We start from the raw sequence: 16,672 nt of genomic DNA on the forward strand, positions 1-16,672 counted from the left end.
AGTCAGATTTTTGATGAAATTGTGACCCCGGGGCTTAGGGGTTTTTTCAAAAAAATCTTTTTCTGCCGGTTAAGTTGTCACGGGCTGATTTCCTTTCCTGTGATAAAAAGCCTTCTGTTTCGACCGACAAACCTCCCAGGGGAGCATTTCCAACCATTTGGCACCATTTTTGAGTGATTTGCCAAAAGTCAGATTTTTGATGAAATTGTGACCCCGGGGCTTAGGGGTTTTTTTCAAAAAAATCTTTTTCTGCCGGTTAAGTTGTCAAGGGCTGAATTCATTATCTGTCATAAAAAGCCTTCTGTTTCGACTGCCAAACCTCTCAGGGGAGCATTTCCAACCATTTGGCACCATTTTTGAGTGATTTGCCAAAAGTCAGATTTTTGATGAAATTGTGACCCCGGGGCTTAGGGATTTTTTCAAAAAAATCTTTTTCTGCCGGTTAAGTTGTCGAGGGCTGATTTCTTGACCTGTGATAAAAAGCCTTCTGTTTCGACCGCCAAACCTCTCAGGGGAGCATTTCCAACCATTTGGCACCATTTTTCAGTGATTTGCCAAAAGTCAGATTTTTGATGAAATTGTGACCCCGGGGCTTAGGGATTTTTTCAAAAAAATCTTTTTCTGCCGGTTAAGTTGTCAAGGGCTGATTTCCTTTCCTGTGATAAAAAGCCTTCTGTCTCGACCGCCAAACCTCTCAGGGGATCATTTCCAACCATTTGGCACCATTTTTCAGTGATTTGCCAAAAGTCAGATTTTTGATGAAATTGTGACCCCGGGGCTAAGGGATTTTTTTCAAAAAAATCTTTTTCTGCTGGTTAAGTTGTCGAGGGCTGATTTCTTGTCCTGTGATAAAAAGCCTTCTGTTTCGACCGCCAAACCTCTCAGGGGAGCATTTCCAATCATTTGGCAACATTTTTGAGTGATTTGCCAAAAGTCAGATTTTTGGTGAAATTGTGACCCTGGGGCTAAGGGTTTTTTTCAAAAAACTATTTTTCTGCCGGTTAAGTTGTCGAGGGCTGATTTCTTGTCCTGTGATAAAAAGCCTTCTGTTTCGACCGCCAAACCTCTCAGGGGAGCATTTCCAACCACTTGGCACCATTTTTGAGTGATTTGCAAAAAGTCAGATTTTTGATGAAATTGTGACCCCGGGGCTTTGGGATTTTTTCCAAAAAATCTTTTTCTGCCGGTTAAGTTGTCGAGGGCTGATTTCTTGACCTGTGATAAAAAGCCTTCTGTTTCGACCGACAAACCTCTCAGGGGAGCATTTCCAACCATTTGGCACCATTTTTCAGTGATTTGCCAAAAGTCAGATCTTTGATGAAATTGTGACCCCAGGGCTAAGGGATTTTTTCAAAAAAATCTTTTTCTGCCGGTTAAGTTGTCGAGGGCTGATTTCTTGACCTGTGATAAAAAGCCTTCTATTTCAACCGCCAAACCTCTCAGGGCAGCATTCCCAACCATTTGGCACCATTTTTGAGTGATTTGCCAAAAGTCAGATTTTTGATGAAATTGTGACCCCGGGGCTTAGGGGTTTTTTCAAAAAAATCTTTTTCTGCCGGTTAAGTTGTCACGGGCTGATTTCCTTTCCTGTGATAAAAAGCCTTCTGTTTCGACCGACAAACCTCTCAGGGGAGCATTTCCAACCATTTGGCACCATTTTTGAGTGATTTGCCAAAAGTCAGATTTTTGATGAAATTGTGACCCCGGGGGTTAGGGGTTTTTTCAAAAAAATCTTTTTCTGCCGGTTAAGTTGTCAAGGGCTGAATTCATTATCTGTCATAAAAAGCCTTCTGTTTCGACTGCCAAACCTCTCAGGGGAGCATTTCCAACCATTTGGCACCATTTTTGAGTGATTTGCCAAAAGTCAGATTTTTTATGAAATTGTGACCCCGGGGCTTAGGGATTTTTTCAAAAAAATCTTTTTCTGCCGGTTAAGTTGTCGAGGGCTGATTTCTTGTCCTGTGATAAAAAGCCTTCTGTTTCAACCGCCAAACCTCTCAGGGGACAATTTCCAACCATTTGGCACCATTTTTCAGTGATTTGCCAAAAGTCAGATTTTTGATGAAATTGTGACCCCGGGGCTTAGGGGTTTTTTCAAAAAAATCTTTTTCTGCCGGTTAAGTTGTCAAGGGCTGATTTCTTGTCCTGTGATAAAAAGCCTTCTGTTTCGACCGCCAAACCTCTCAGGGGAGCATTTCCAACCATTTGGCACCATTTTTGAGTGATTTGCCAAAAGTCAGATTTTTGATGAAATTGTGACCCCGGGGCTTAGGGGTTTTTTCAAAAAAATCTTTTTCTGCCGGTTAAGTTGTCAAGGGCTGAATTCCTTTCCTGTCATAAAAAGCCTTCTGTTTCGACTGCCAAACCTCTCAGGGGAGCATTTCCAACCATTTGGCACCATTTTTGAGTGATTTGCCAAAAGTCAGATTTTTTATGAAATTGTGACCCCGGGGCTTAGGGATTTTTTCAAAAAAATCTTTTTCTGCCGGTTAAGTTGTCAAGGGCTGATTTCCTTTCCTGTGATAAAAAGCCTTCTGTTTCGACCGCCACACCTCTCAGGGGAGCATTTCCAACCATTTGGCACCATTTTTCAGTGATTTGCCAAATGTCAGATTTTTTATGAAATTGTGACCCCGGGGCTTAGGGATTTTTTCAAAAAAATCTTTTTCTGCCGGTTAAGTTGTCGAGGGCTGATTTCTTGTCCTGTGATAAAAGCCTTCTGTTTCGACCGCCAAACCTCTCAGGGGAGCATTTCCAATCATTTGACAACATTTTTGAGTGATTTGCCAAAAGTCAGATTTTTGATTAAATTGTTACCCCTGGTCTTAGGGATTTTTTCAAAAAAATCTTTTTCTGTCGGTTAAGTTGTCGAGGGCTGATTTCTTGTCCTGTGATAAAAAGCCTTCTGTTTCAACCGCCAAACCTCTCAGGGGACAATTTCCAACCATTTGGCACCATTTTTCAGTGATTTGCCAAAAGTCAGATTTTTGATGAAATTGTGACCCCGGGGCTTAGGGGTTTTTTCAAAAAAATCTTTTTCTGCCGGTTAAGTTGTCAAGGGCTGATTTCTTGTCCTGTGATAAAAAGCCTTCTGTTTCGACCGCCAAACCTCTCAGGGGAGCATTTCCAACCATTTGGCACCATTTTTGAGTGATTTGCCAAAAGTCAGATTTTTGATGAAATTGTGACCCCGGGGCTTAGGGGTTTTTTCAAAAAAATCTTTTTCTGCCGGTTAAGTTGTCAAGGGCTGAATTCCTTTCCTGTCATAAAAAGCCTTCTGTTTCGACTGCCAAACCTCTCAGGGGAGCATTTCCAACCATTTGGCACCATTTTTGAGTGATTTGCCAAAAGTCAGATTTTTTATGAAATTGTGACCCCGGGGCTTAGGGATTTTTTCAAAAAAATCTTTTTCTGCCGGTTAAGTTGTCAAGGGCTGATTTCCTTTCCTGTGATAAAAAGCCTTCTGTTTCGACCGCCACACCTCTCAGGGGAGCATTTCCAACCATTTGGCACCATTTTTCAGTGATTTGCCAAATGTCAGATTTTTTATGAAATTGTGACCCCGGGGCTTAGGGATTTTTTCAAAAAAATATTTTTCTGCCAGTTAAGTTGTTGAGGGCTGATTTCTTGTCCTGTGATAAAAAGCCTTCCGTTTTGACCGCCAAACATCTCAGGTGTGCATTTCCAACCATTTGGCACCATTTTTCAGTGATTTGCCAAAAGTCAGATTTTTGATGAAATTGTGACCCCAGGGCTAAGGGATTTTTTCAAAAAAATCTTTTTCTGCCGGTTAAGTTGTCGAGGGCTGATTTCTTGTCCTGTGATAAAAGCCTTCTGTTTCGACCGCCAAACCTCTCAGGGGAGCATTTCCAATCATTTGGCAACATTTTTGAGTGATTTGCCAAAAGTCAGATTTTTGATTAAATTGTTACCCCTGGTCTTAGGGATTTTTTCAAAAAAATCTTTTTCTGTCGGTTAAGTTGTCGAGGGCTGATTTCTTGTCCTGTGATAAAAAGCCTTCTGTTTCAACCGCCAAACCTCTCAGGGGACAATTTCCAACCATTTGGCACCATTTTTCAGTGATTTGCCAAAAGTCAGATTTTTGATGAAATTGTGACCCCGGGGCTTAGGGGTTTTTTCAAAAAAATCTTTTTCTGCCGGTTAAGTTGTCAAGGGCTGATTTCTTGTCCTGTGATAAAAAGCCTTCTGTTTCGACCGCCAAACCTCTCAGGGGAGCATTTCCAACCATTTGGCACCATTTTTCAGTGATTTGCCAAAAGTCAGATTTTTGATGAAATTGTGACCCCGGGGTTTAGGGATTTTTTCAAAAAAATCTTTTTCTGCCGGTTAAGTTGTCAAGGGCTGAATTCCTTTCCGGTGATAAAAAGCCTTCTGTTTCGACCGCCAAACCTCTCAGGGGAGCATTTCCAATCATTTGGCAACATTTTTGAGTGATTTGCCAAAAGTCAGATTTTTGGTGAAATTGTGACCCTGGGGCTAAGGGTTTTTTTCAAAAAAATCTTTTTCTGCCGGTTAAGTTGTCGAGGGCTGATTTCTTGTCCTGTGATAAAAAGCCTTCTGTTTCGACCGCCAAACCTCTCAGGGGAGCATTTCCAACCACTTGGCACCATTTTTGAGTGATTTGCAAAAAGTCAGATTTTTGATGAAATTGTGACCCCGGGGCTTTGGGATTTTTTCCAAAAAATCTTTTTCTGCCGGTTAAGTTGTCGAGGGCTGATTTCTTGACCTGTGATAAAAAGCCTTCTGTTTCGACCGACAAACCTCTCAGGGGAGCATTTCCAACCATTTGGCACCATTTTTCAGTGATTTGCCAAAAGTCAGATCTTTGATGAAATTGTGACCCCAGGGCTAAGGGATTTTTTCAAAAAAATCTTTTTCTGCCGGTTAAGTTGTCGAGGGCTGATTTCTTGACCTGTGATAAAAAGCCTTCTATTTCAACCGCCAAACCTCTCAGGGCAGCATTTCCAACCATTTGGCACCATTTTTGAGTGATTTGCCAAAAGTCAGATTTTTGATGAAATTGTGACCCCGGGGCTTAGGGGTTTTTTCAAAAAAATCTTTTTCTGCCGGTTAAGTTGTCACGGGCTGATTTCCTTTCCTGTGATAAAAAGCCTTCTGTTTCGACCGACAAACCTCTCAGGGGAGCATTTCCAACCATTTGGCACCATTTTTGAGTGATTTGCCAAAAGTCAGATTTTTGATGAAATTGTGACCCCGGGGCTTAGGGGTTTTTTCAAAAAAATCTTTTTCTGCCGGTTAAGTTGTCAAGGGCTGAATTCATTATCTGTCATAAAAAGCCTTCTGTTTCGACTGCCAAACCTCTCAGGGGAGCATTTCCAACCATTTGGCACCATTTTTGAGTGATTTGCCAAAAGTCAGATTTTTTATGAAATTGTGACCCCGGGGCTTAGGGATTTTTTCAAAAAAATCTTTTTCTGCCGGTTAAGTTGTCGAGGGCTGATTTCTTGACCTGTGATAAAAAGCCTTCTGTTTCGACCGCCAAACCTCTCAGGGGAGCATTTCCAACCATTTGGCACCATTTTTCAGTGATTTGCCAAAAGTCAGATTTTTGATGAAATTGTGACCCCGGGGCTTAGGGATTTTTTTGAAAAAAATCTTTTTCTGCCGGTTAAGTTGTCAAGGGCTGATTTCCTTTCCTGTGATAAAAAGCCTTCTGTTTCGACCGCCAAACCTCCCAGGGGAGCATTTCCAACCATTTGGCACCATTTTTGAGTGATTTGCCAAAAGTCAGATTTTTGATGAAATTGTGACCCCGGGGTTTAGGGATTTTTTCAAAAAAATCTTTTTCTGCCGGTTAAGTTGTCAAGGGCTGAATTCCTTTCCTGTGATAAAAAGCCTTCTGTTTCGACCGCCAAACCTCTCAGGGGAGCATTTCCAATCATTTGGCAACATTTTTGAGTGATTTGCCAAAAGTCAGATTTTTGGTGAAATTGTGACTCCGGGGCTAAGGGATTTTTTCAAAAAACTATTTTTCTGCCGGTTAAGTTGTTGAGGGCTGATTTCTTGACCTGTGATTAAAAGCCTTCTGTTTCGACTGCCAAACCTCTCAGGGGAGCATTTCCAACCATTTGGCACCATTTTTCAGTGATTTGCCAAAAGTCAGATCTTTGATGAAATTGTGACCCCAGGGCATAGGGATTTTTTCAAAAAAATCTTTTTCTGCCGGTTAATTTGCTGAGGGATGATTTCTTGTCCTGTGATAAAAAGCCTTCTGTTTCGACCGCCAAACCTCTCAGGGGAGCATTTCCAACCACTTGGCACCATTTTTGAGTGATTTGCCAAAAGTCAGATCTTTGATGAAATTGTGACCCCAGGGCTAAGGGATTTTTTCAAAAAAATCTTTTTCTGCCGGTTAAGTTGTCGAGGGCTGATTTCTTGACCTGTGATAAAAAGCCTTCTATTTCAACCGCCAAACCTCTCAGGGGAGCATTTCCAACCATTTGGCACCATTTTTGAGTGACTTGCCAAAAGTCAGATTTTTGATGAAATTGTGACCCCGGGGCTTAGGGGTTTTTTCAAAAAAATCTTTTTCTGCCGGTTAAGTTGTCACGGGCTGATTTCCTTTCCTGTGATAAAAAGCCTTCTGTTTCGACCGACAAACCTCTCAGGGGAGCATTTCCAACCATTTGGCACCATTTTTGAGTGATTTGCCAAAAGTCAGATTTTTGATGAAATTGTGACCCCGGGGCTTAGGGGTTTTTTCAAAAAAATCTTTTTCTGCCGGTTAAGTTGTCAAGGGCTGAATTCATTATCTGTCATAAAAAGCCTTCTGTTTCGACTGCCAAACCTCTCAGGGGAGCATTTCCAACCATTTGGCACCATTTTTGAGTGATTTGCCAAAAGTCAGATTTTTTATGAAATTGTGACCCCGGGGCTTAGGGATTTTTTCAAAAAAATCTTTTTCTGCCGGTTAAGTTGTCAAGGGCTGATTTCCTTTCCTGTGATAAAAAGCCTTCTGTTTCGACCGCCACACCTCTCAGGGGAGCATTTCCAACCATTTGGCACCATTTTTCAGTGATTTGCCAAATGTCAGATTTTTTATGAAATTGTGACCCCGGGGCTTAGGGATTTTTTCAAAAAAATATTTTTCTGCCAGTTAAGTTGTTGAGGGCTGATTTCTTGTCCTGTGATAAAAAGCCTTCCGTTTTGACCGCCAAACATCTCAGGTGTGCATTTCCAACCATTTGGCACCATTTTTCAGTGATTTGCCAAAAGTCAGATTTTTGATGAAATTGTGACCCCAGGGCTAAGGGATTTTTTCAAAAAAATCTTTTTCTGCCGGTTAAGTTGTCGAGGGCTGATTTCTTGTCCTGTGATAAAAGCCTTCTGTTTCGACCGCCAAACCTCTCAGGGGAGCATTTCCAATCATTTGACAACATTTTTGAGTGATTTGCCAAAAGTCAGATTTTTGATTAAATTGTTACCCCTGGTCTTAGGGATTTTTTCAAAAAAATCTTTTTCTGTCGGTTAAGTTGTCGAGGGCTGATTTCTTGTCCTGTGATAAAAAGCCTTCTGTTTCAACCGCCAAACCTCTCAGGGGACAATTTCCAACCATTTGGCACCATTTTTCAGTGATTTGCCAAAAGTCAGATTTTTGATGAAATTGTGACCCCGGGGCTTAGGGGTTTTTTCAAAAAAATCTTTTTCTGCCGGTTAAGTTGTCAAGGGCTGATTTCTTGTCCTGTGATAAAAAGCCTTCTGTTTCGACCGCCAAACCTCTCAGGGGAGCATTTCCAACCATTTGGCACCATTTTTCAGTGATTTGCCAAAAGTCAGATTTTTGATGAAATTGTGACCCCGGGGGTTAGGGATTTTTTCAAAAAAATATTTTTCTGCCAGTTAAGTTGTTGAGGGCTGATTTCTTGTCCTGTGATAAAAAGCCTTCTGTTTCGACCGCCAAACCTCTCAGGGGAGCATTTCCAACCATTTGGCACCATTTTTCAGTGATTTGCCAAAAGTCAGATTTTTGATGAAATTGTGACCCGGGGCTTAGGGATTTTTTCAAAAAAATATTTTTCTGCCGGTTAAGTTGTCAAGGGCTGATTTCCTTTCATGTGATAAAAAGCCTTCTGTTTCGACCGCCAAACCTCTCAGGGGAGCATTTCCAACCATTTGGCACCATTTTTCAGTGATTTGCCAAAAGTCAGATTTTTGATGAAATTGTGACCCCGGGGCTTAGGGATTTTTTCAAAAAAATCTTTTTCTGCCGGTTAAGTTGTCGAGGGCTGATTTCTTGTCCTGTGATAAAAAGCCTTCTGTTTCGACCGCCAAACCTGTCAGGGGAGCATTTCCAACCATTTGGCACCATTTTTGAGTGATTTGCCAAAAGTCAGATTTTTGATGAAATTGTGACCCCGGGGCTTAGGGATTTTTTCAAAAAAATCTTTTTCTGCCGGTTAAGTTGCCAAGGGCTGATTTCCTTTCCTGTGATAAAAAGCCTTCTGTTTCGACCGACAAACCTCTCAGGGGAGCATTTCCAACCATTTGGCACCATTTTTGAGTGATTTGCCAAAAGTCAGATTCTTAATGAAATTGTGACCCCGGGGCTTAGGGATTTTTTCAAAAAAATCTTTTTCTGCCAGTTAAGTTGTCAAGGGCTGATTTCTTGACCTGTGATAAAAAGCCTTCTGTTTCGACCGCCAAACCTCTCAGGGGAGCATTTCCAACCATTTGGCACCATTTTTGAGTGATTTGCCAAAAGTCAGATTCTTATTGAAATTGTGAGCCCGGGGCTTAGGGATTTTTTCAAAAAAATCTTTTTCTGCCCGTTAAGTTGTCGAGGGCTGATTTCTTGACCTGTCATAAAAAGCCTTCTGTTTCGACCGCCAAACCTCTCAGGGGAGCCTTTCCAACCATTTGGCACCATTTTTGAGTGATTTGCCAAAAGTCAGATTTTTGATGAAATTGTGACCCCGGGGCTTAGGGATTTTTTCAAAAAAATCTTTTTCTGCCGGTTAAGTTGTCGAGGGCTGATTTCTTGTCTGTGATAAAAAGCCTTCTGTTTCAACCGCCAAACCTGTCAGGGGAGCATTTCCAACCATTTGGCACCATTTTTGAGTGATTTGCCAAAAGTCAGATTTTTGATGAAATTGTGACCCCGGGGCTTAGGGGTTTTTTCAAAAAAATCTTTTTCTGCCGGTTAAGTTGTCACGGGCTGATTTCCTTTCCTGTGATAAAAAGCCTTCTGTTTCGACCGACAAACCTCTCAGGGGAGCATTTCCAACCATTTGGGACAATTTTTCAGTGATTTGCCAAAAGTCAGATTTTTGATGAAATTGTGACCCCGGGGCTTAGGGATTTTTTCAAAAAAAATCTTTTTCTGCCGGTTAAGTTGTCAAGGGCTGATTTCCTTTCCTGTGATAAAAAGCCTTCTGTTTCGACCGACAAACCTCTCAGGGGAGCATTTCCAACCATTTGGCACCATTTTTGAGTGATTTGCCAAAAGTCAGATTCTTGATGAAATTGTGACCCCGGGGCTTAGGGGTTTTTTCAAAAAAATCTTTTTCTGCCGGTTAAGTTGTCAAGGGCTTAATTCATTATCTGTCATAAAAAGCCTTCTGTTTCGACCGCCAAACCTCTCAGGGGATCATTTCCAACCATTTGGCACCATTTTTCAGTGATTTGCCAAAAGTCAGATTTTTGATGAAATTGTGACCCCGGGGCTAAGGGATTTTTTTCAAAAAAATCTTTTTCTGCTGGTTAAGTTGTCGAGGGCTGATTTCTTGTCCTGTGATAAAAAGCCTTCTGTTTCGACCGCCAAACCTCTCAGGGGAGCATTTCCAATCATTTGGCAACATTTTTGAGTGATTTGCCAAAAGTCAGATTTTTGGTGAAATTGTGACCCTGGGGCTAAGGGTTTTTTTCAAAAAACTATTTTTCTGCCGGTTAAGTTGTCGAGGGCTGATTTCTTGTCCTGTGATAAAAAGCCTTCTGTTTCGACCGCCAAACCTCTCAGGGGAGCATTTCCAACCACTTGGCACCATTTTTGAGTGATTTGCAAAAAGTCAGATTTTTGATGAAATTGTGACCCCGGGGCTTTGGGATTTTTTCCAAAAAATCTTTTTCTGCCGGTTAAGTTGTCGAGGGCTGATTTCTTGACCTGTGATAAAAAGCCTTCTGTTTCGACCGCCAAACCTGTCAGGGGAGCATTTCCAACCATTTGGCACCATTTTTCAGTGATTTGCCAAAAGTCAGATTTTTGATGAAATTGTGACCCCGGGGCTTAGGGATTTTTTCAAAAAAATCTTTTTCTGCCGGTTAAGTTGTCGAGGGCTGATTTCTTGTCCTGTGATAAAAAGCCTTCTGTTTCGACCGCCAAACCTGTCAGGGGAGCATTTCCAACCATTTGGCACCATTTTTGAGTGATTTGCCAAAAGTCAGATTTTTGATGAAATTGTGACCCCGGGGCTTAGGGATTTTTTCAAAAAAATCTTTTTCTGCCGGTTAAGTTGCCAAGGGCTGATTTCCTTTCCTGTGATAAAAAGCCTTCTGTTTCGACCGACAAACCTCTCAGGGGAGCATTTCCAACCATTTGGCACCATTTTTGAGTGATTTGCCAAAAGTCAGATTCTTAATGAAATTGTGACCCCGGGGCTTAGGGATTTTTTCAAAAAAATCTTTTTCTGCCAGTTAAGTTGTCAAGGGCTGATTTCTTGACCTGTGATAAAAAGCCTTCTGTTTCGACCGCCAAACCTCTCAGGGGAGCATTTCCAACCATTTGGCACCATTTTTGAGTGATTTGCCAAAAGTCAGATTCTTATTGAAATTGTGAGCCCGGGGCTTAGGGATTTTTTCAAAAAAATCTTTTTCTGCCCGTTAAGTTGTCGAGGGCTGATTTCTTGACCTGTCATAAAAAGCCTTCTGTTTCGACCGCCAAACCTCTCAGGGGAGCCTTTCCAACCATTTGGCACCATTTTTGAGTGATTTGCCAAAAGTCAGATTTTTGATGAAATTGTGACCCCGGGGCTTAGGGATTTTTTCAAAAAAATCTTTTTCTGCCGGTTAAGTTGTCGAGGGCTGATTTCTTGTCTGTGATAAAAAGCCTTCTGTTTCAACCGCCAAACCTGTCAGGGGAGCATTTCCTACCATTTGGCACCATTTTTGAGTGATTTGCCAAAAGTCAGATTTTTGATGAAATTGTGACCCCGGGGCTTAGGGGTTTTTTCAAAAAAATCTTTTTCTGCCGGTTAAGTTGTCACGGGCTGATTTCCTTTCCTGTGATAAAAAGCCTTCTGTTTCGACCGACAAACCTCTCAGGGGAGCATTTCCAACCATTTGGGACAATTTTTCAGTGATTTGCCAAAAGTCAGATTTTTGATGAAATTGTGACCCCGGGGCTTAGGGATTTTTTCAAAAAAAATCTTTTTCTGCCGGTTAAGTTGTCAAGGGCTGATTTCCTTTCCTGTGATAAAAAGCCTTCTGTTTCGACCGACAAACCTCTCAGGGGAGCATTTCCAACCATTTGGCACCATTTTTGAGTGATTTGCCAAAAGTCAGATTCTTGATGAAATTGTGACCCCGGGGCTTAGGGGTTTTTTCAAAAAAATCTTTTTCTGCCGGTTAAGTTGTCAAGGGCTTAATTCATTATCTGTCATAAAAAGCCTTCTGTTTCGACCGCCAAACCTCTCAGGGGATCATTTCCAACCATTTGGCACCATTTTTCAGTGATTTGCCAAAAGTCAGATTTTTGATGAAATTGTGACCCCGGGGCTAAGGGATTTTTTTCAAAAAAATCTTTTTCTGCTGGTTAAGTTGTCGAGGGCTGATTTCTTGTCCTGTGATAAAAAGCCTTCTGTTTCGACCGCCAAACCTCTCAGGGGAGCATTTCCAATCATTTGGCAACATTTTTGAGTGATTTGCCAAAAGTCAGATTTTTGGTGAAATTGTGACCCTGGGGCTAAGGGTTTTTTTCAAAAAACTATTTTTCTGCCGGTTAAGTTGTCGAGGGCTGATTTCTTGTCCTGTGATAAAAAGCCTTCTGTTTCGACCGCCAAACCTCTCAGGGGAGCATTTCCAACCACTTGGCACCATTTTTGAGTGATTTGCAAAAAGTCAGATTTTTGATGAAATTGTGACCCCGGGGCTTTGGGATTTTTTCCAAAAAATCTTTTTCTGCCGGTTAAGTTGTCGAGGGCTGATTTCTTGACCTGTGATAAAAAGCCTTCTGTTTCGACCGACAAACCTCTCAGGGGAGCATTTCCAACCATTTGGCACCATTTTTCAGTGATTTGCCAAAAGTCAGATCTTTGATGAAATTGTGACCCCAGGGCTAAGGGATTTTTTCAAAAAAATCTTTTTCTGCCGGTTAAGTTGTCGAGGGCTGATTTCTTGACCTGTGATAAAAAGCCTTCTATTTCAACCGCCAAACCTCTCAGGGCAGCATTTCCAACCATTTGGCACCATTTTTGAGTGATTTGCCAAAAGTCAGATTTTTGATGAAATTGTGACCCCGGGGCTTAGGGGTTTTTTCAAAAAAATCTTTTCCTGCCGGTTAAGTTGTCACGGGCTGATTTCCTTTCCTGTGATAAAAAGCCTTCTGTTTCGACCGACAAACCTCTCAGGGGAGCATTTCCAACCATTTGGCACCATTTTTGAGTGATTTGCCAAAAGTCAGATTTTTGATGAAATTGTGACCCCGGGGCTTAGGGGTTTTTTCAAAAAAATCTTTTTCTGCCGGTTAAGTTGTCAAGGGCTGAATTCATTATCTGTCATAAAAAGCCTTCTGTTTCGACTGCCAAACCTCTCAGGGGAGCATTTCCAACCATTTGGCACCATTTTTGAGTGATTTGCCAAAAGTCAGATTTTTTATGAAATTGTGACCCCGGGGCTTAGGGATTTTTTCAAAAAAATCTTTTTCTGCCGGTTAAGTTGTCGAGGGCTGATTTCTTGACCTGTGATAAAAAGCCTTCTGTTTCGACCGCCAAACCTCTCAGGGGAGCATTTCCAACCATTTGGCACCATTTTTCAGTGATTTGCCAAAAGTCAGATTTTTGATGAAATTGTGACCCCGGGGCTTAGGGATTTTTTCAAAAAAATCTTTTTCTGCCGGTTAAGTTGTCAAGGGCTGATTTCCTTTCCTGTGATAAAAAGCCTTCTGTTTCGACCGCCAAACCTCCCAGGGGAGCATTTCCAACCATTTGGCACCATTTTTGAGTGATTTGCCAAAAGTCAGATTTTTGATGAAATTGTGACCCCGGGGTTTAGGGATTTTTTCAAAAAAATCTTTTTCTGCCGGTTAAGTTGTCAAGGGCTGAATTCCTTTCCTGTGATAAAAAGCCTTCTGTTTCGACCGCCAAACCTCTCAGGGGAGCATTTCCAATCATTTGGCAACATTTTTGAGTGATTTGCCAAAAGTCAGATTTTTGGTGAAATTGTGACTCCGGGGCTAAGGGATTTTTTCAAAAAACTATTTTTCTGCCGGTTAAGTTGTTGAGGGCTGATTTCTTGACCTGTGATTAAAAGCCTTCTGTTTCGACTGCCAAACCTCTCAGGGGAGCATTTCCAACCATTTGGCACCATTTTTCAGTGATTTGCCAAAAGTCAGATCTTTGATGAAATTGTGACCCCAGGGCATAGGGATTTTTTCAAAAAAATCTTTTTCTGCCGGTTAATTTGGTGAGGGATGATTTCTTGTCCTGTGATAAAAAGCCTTCTGTTTCGACCGCCAAACCTCTCAGGGGAGCATTTCCAACCACTTGGCACCATTTTTGAGTGATTTGCCAAAAGTCAGATCTTTGATGAAATTGTGACCCCAGGGCTAAGGGATTTTTTCAAAAAAATCTTTTTCTGCCGGTTAAGTTGTCGAGGGCTGATTTCTTGACCTGTGATAAAAAGCCTTCTATTTCAACCGCCAAACCTCTCAGGGGAGCATTTCCAACCATTTGGCACCATTTTTGAGTGATTTGCCAAAAGTCAGATTTTTGATGAAATTGTGACCCCGGGGGTTAGGGATTTTTTCAAAAAAATATTTTTCTGCCAGTTAAGTTGTTGAGGGCTGATTTCTTGTCCTGTGATAAAAAGCCTTCTGTTTCGACTGCCAAACCTCTCAGGGGAGCATTTCCAACCATTTGGCACCATTTTTCAGTGATTTGCCAAAAGTCAGATTTTTGATGAAATTGTGACCCGGGGCTTAGGGATTTTTTCAAAAAAATATTTTTCTGCCGGTTAAGTTGTCAAGGGCTGATTTCCTTTCCTGTGATAAAAAGCCTTCTGTTTCGACCGCCAAACCTCTCAGGGGAGCATTTCCAACCATTTGGCACCATTTTTCAGTGATTTGCCAAAAGTCAGATTTTTGATGAAATTGTGACCCCGGGGCTTAGGGATTTTTTCAAAAAAATCTTTTTCTGCCGGTTAAGTTGTCGAGGGCTGATTTCTTGTCCTGTGATAAAAAGCCTTCTGTTTCGACCGCCAAACCTGTCAGGGGAGCATTTCCAACCATTTGGCACCATTTTTGAGTGATTTGCCAAAAGTCAGATTTTTGATGAAATTGTGACCCCGGGGCTTAGGGATTTTTTCAAAAAAATCTTTTTCTGCCGGTTAAGTTGCCAAGGGCTGATTTCCTTTCCTGTGATAAAAAGCCTTCTGTTTCGACCGACAAACCTCTCAGGGGAGCATTTCCAACCATTTGGCACCATTTTTGAGTGATTTGCCAAAAGTCAGATTCTTAATGAAATTGTGACCCCGGGGCTTAGGGGTTTTTTCAAAAAAATCTTTTTCTGCCGGTTAAGTTGTCACGGGCTGATTTCCTTTCCTGTGATAAAAAGCCTTCTGTTTCGACCGACAAACCTCTCAGGGGAGCATTTCCAACCATTTGGCACCATTTTTCAGTGATTTGCCAAAAGTCAGATTTTTGATGAAATTGTGACCCCGGGGCTTAGGGATTTTTTCAAAAAAATCTTTTTCTGCCGGTTAAGTTGTCGAGGGCTGATTTCTTGTCCTGTGATAAAAAGCCTTCTGTTTCGACCGCCAAACCTGTCAGGGGAGCATTTCCAACCATTTGGCACCATTTTTGAGTGATTTGCCAAAAGTCAGATTTTTGATGAAATTGTGACCCCGGGGCTTAGGGATTTTTTCAAAAAAATCTTTTTCTGCCGGTTAAGTTGCCAAGGGCTGATTTCCTTTCCTGTGATAAAAAGCCTTCTGTTTCGACCGACAAACCTCTCAGGGGAGCATTTCCAACCATTTGGCACCATTTTTGAGTGATTTGCCAAAAGTCAGATTCTTAATGAAATTGTGACCCCGGGGCTTAGGGATTTTTTCAAAAAAATCTTTTTCTGCCAGTTAAGTTGTCAAGGGCTGATTTCTTGACCTGTGATAAAAAGCCTTCTGTTTCGACCGCCAAACCTCTCAGGGGAGCATTTCCAACCATTTGGCACCATTTTTCAGTGATTTGCCAAAAGTCAGATTCTTGATGAAATTGTGAGCCCGGGGCTTAGGGATTTTTTCAAAAAAATCTTTTTCTGCCGGTTAAGTTGTCGAGGGCTGATTTCTTGACCTGTGATAAAAAGCCTTCTGTTTTGACCGCCAAACCTCTCAGGGGAGCATTTCCAACCATTTGGCACCATTTTTGAGTGATTTGCCAAAAGTCAGATTTTTGATGAAATTGTGACCCCGGGGCTTAGGGATTTTTTCAAAAAAATCTTTTTCTGCCGGTTAAGTTGTCGAGGGCTGATTTCTTGTCTGTGATAAAAAGCCTTCTGTTTCAACCGCCAAACCTGTCAGGGGAGCATTTCCAACCATTTGGCACCATTTTTGAGTGATTTGCCAAAAGTCAGATTTTTGATGAAATTGTGACCCCGGGGCTTAGGGGTTTTTTCAAAAAAATCTTTTTCTGCCGGTTAAGTTGTCACGGGCTGATTTCCTTTCCTGTGATAAAAAGCCTTCTGTTTCGACCGACAAACCTCTCAGGGGAGCATTTCCAACCATTTGGCACCATTTTTCAGTGATTTGCCAAAAGTCAGATTTTTGATGAAATTGTGACCCCGGGGCTTAGGGGTTTTTTCAAAAAAATCTTTTTCTGCCGGTTAAGTTGTCAAGGGCTTAATTCATTATCTGTCATAAAAAGCCTTCTGTTTCGACCGCCAAACCTCTCAGGGGAGCATTTCCAACCATTTGGCACCATTTTTCAGTGATTTGCCAAAAGTCAGATTTTTGATGAAATTGTGACCCCGGGGCTTAGGGATTTTTTCAAAAAAATCTTTTTCTGCCGGTTAAGTTGTCAAGGGCTGATTTCCTTTCCTGTGATGAAAAGCCTTCTGTTTCGACCGCCAAACCTCCCAGGGGAGCATTTCCAACCATTTGGCACCATTTTTCAGTGATTTGCCAAAAGTCAGATTTTTGATGAAATTGTGACCCCGGGGTTTAGGGATTTTTTCAAAAAAAATCTTTTTCTGCCGGTTAAGTTGTCAAGGGCTGAATTCCTTTCCTGTGATAAAAAGCCTTCTGTTTCGACCGCCAAACCTCTCAGGGGAGCATTTCCAACCATTTGGCACCATTTTTGAGTGACTTGCCAAAAGTCAGATTTTTGATGAAATTGTGACCCCGGGGCTTAGGGGTTTTTTCAAAAAAATCTTTTTCTGCCGGTTAAGTTGTCACGGGCTGATTTCCTTTCCTGTGATAAAAAGCCTTCTGT

The sequence above is a fragment of the Podarcis melisellensis genome (assembly GCF_964234715.1).
Source record: "Podarcis melisellensis genome assembly, chromosome: 7".
In the NCBI taxonomy this organism is placed as follows: Eukaryota; Metazoa; Chordata; class Lepidosauria; order Squamata; family Lacertidae; genus Podarcis; species Podarcis melisellensis.